We start from the raw sequence: 2272 nt of genomic DNA, 5'->3' as shown, positions 1-2272 counted from the left end.
CCAAGGGCAGTGCTACTAACTGAAGTGTTGTCTTTAGGCCATTCCCAAAGGGGGGAATATTAACATGTTCTTATAATGTACAGTAGAATTGTAAATGGGCTTATTTATCAATGTCATGCTCTTACTTTGCCGGAACAACATAGGGGGAACTGCTGCTTTTTTTCCTAATCCTTACTATCGTCATTTTTCCTCCACTTCATTTGTACGTTTGTCACTCTATTGTGAATTGCTACTTCCTGGGTGCCTTGATAGTCGAAGCAGACTTTGTGCTGTTGAAGCTAGAGAGGTGAGCAGAGTAAGCCTGATTCCCCGTTTGGACTTCTCTGTTGACATCCACTCCTTGGCACTCATATGACCTTATGCAGTTGTGAGCGCCGTAAAACCTTACCAAAACTAAATTTTAAAACAACATAAAAAACAACAACCCACCCTTATCTGCACAAGCTTTATTATCGTTTCCAAGGTTCACAAGTTATTTACCGTCCGACCCTCACATCGTAAAAATACACGTATGTGACGATGAAAGATCTGCACCATGGAAAAAAAATCGATTTTTAGAAAAATGTTGCATATTATGAGTTTCTTGAACTGAACAGCAGATTTTTAACTTCTTAAGTTATTTAAGAGGCTGGACGTCCGAATATAACGCCCGTCTCCGATAGCAATTGGCCAAATGGGTTGAGATCCTTGGAATCTCCTCAAAACGACCCGAGTTCCAGAAGGCCCAGTCCAGGATTCGAACCAGAGCCATACGTTCTGTAATCGATCGTGATAACGTACCAGCTGAGCTGTTTGAGAGCCCGGGATACAACATTCTAGGAGAAGGCAGATGGAGATGGGTGGTTGGCGGGTGCTCTGGTGGGATTTGCTCCATCTTTCCTATCCTTCTTGTATTTGATCGCGTTTAAGCACAAGGTGGCTATCCGGAAAAACGCTGTTTTGAGAAAATCAAATGTTAAGTTTTTGGACCCTTATTCAGTTTCATTAAAAGACAAAGAGAGTTCTCTCTATAACCAAACAAATATACACACCAATGAAACCAAACTTCTCCTATAGGTAGGGCAATGCCCACTTTTGGTGTTGATCATGATTTCTGGAAACCCCCGAAATTTGGGTTAGCCCACTTGTTCTTAACCCTATCCGTACGTCGTGTTTTACTGTCGTATCAATACGACATGGGGAACTCTGTGCCACCACCTTACCCTATCTGTACGTCGTGTTTTACTATCGTATCCATACGACATGGAGAACTCTGTACCACTACTTTCCAAAGAGGAAATTTACTCGTTAATCCGATCCGTGCGCTTTTATAACAGTCTGTCAAAATGATTTTTTGAGAAATACTGAAAGTTTCAAAGAGATCTTCCCACTGGAAGTATTCTAAAATGTGAAGAATACAACCCCGGGGGTACAAAATGACCCCAGGGTGTATGGATAGGGTTAAGAACGACCATTTTCTCCTCAATTTTTTCTTGGGATTTTGTTTGTTGTTTTAGTAGAGGTTTGACGGCGCTCGCAACTGCATAAGGTCATATGAGCGCCAAGGGGTGGGCGTCAACAGAGAAGTCCTTACAGGGAATCAGACTTACTCTGCTCACCTCTCTAGCTTCACCAGCACAAAGTCTGCTTCGACTATCAAGGCACCCCGGAAATAGCGAGTCACAAGAGTGTGACAAACGTATAAAAGAAGTAGAGGAAAAATGACGATAGAGGATTAGGAAAGAAAAAGCAGCAGTTCCCTGTTGCAGTTCAGGCACAGTTATGAGCATGTCATTGATGAATCAGCCCATTTACAATTACAATTCTACTGTGCTTAAGAACTCGAGAAGTGAATGTCCCACTATAAAGACACTTCAGTCAGTAGCACCGCCCCAGGGGTCTAGATAGATAGACAGACAGACAGCTAGATAGATAGAAAGATAGATACATGTAGACAGACAGATAGATAGATAGATAGATAGAAAGATAGATAGATAGATAGATAGATAGATAGAGAGAGAGAGAGAGAGAGAGAGAGAAAGAGAGATAGACAGACAGAGAAGGAGAGACGGCCAGACAGACAGACAGACAGAGAGCGAGAAAGAGACAGACAGACAAACAAACACACAGACACAGACATACACACGCAAATTCCCATGACTAACTGAACTCAAATCGGAGGTGCTTCTTACTTTTGTTATGAGCATAAGCATACATAGATAGAGAGATAGCGAGATAGCGAGAGAGAGAGAGAGAGAGAGAGAGAGAGAGAGAGAGAGAGAGAGAGAGAGAC

This window comes from Aplysia californica, unplaced genomic scaffold (assembly GCF_000002075.1).
Source record: "Aplysia californica isolate F4 #8 unplaced genomic scaffold, AplCal3.0 scaffold00034, whole genome shotgun sequence".
Lineage (NCBI taxonomy): Eukaryota > Metazoa > Mollusca > Gastropoda > Aplysiida > Aplysiidae > Aplysia > Aplysia californica.
The sequence above is the reverse complement of the archived record's forward strand: the minus strand, read 5'-3'. Positions refer to the sequence as shown.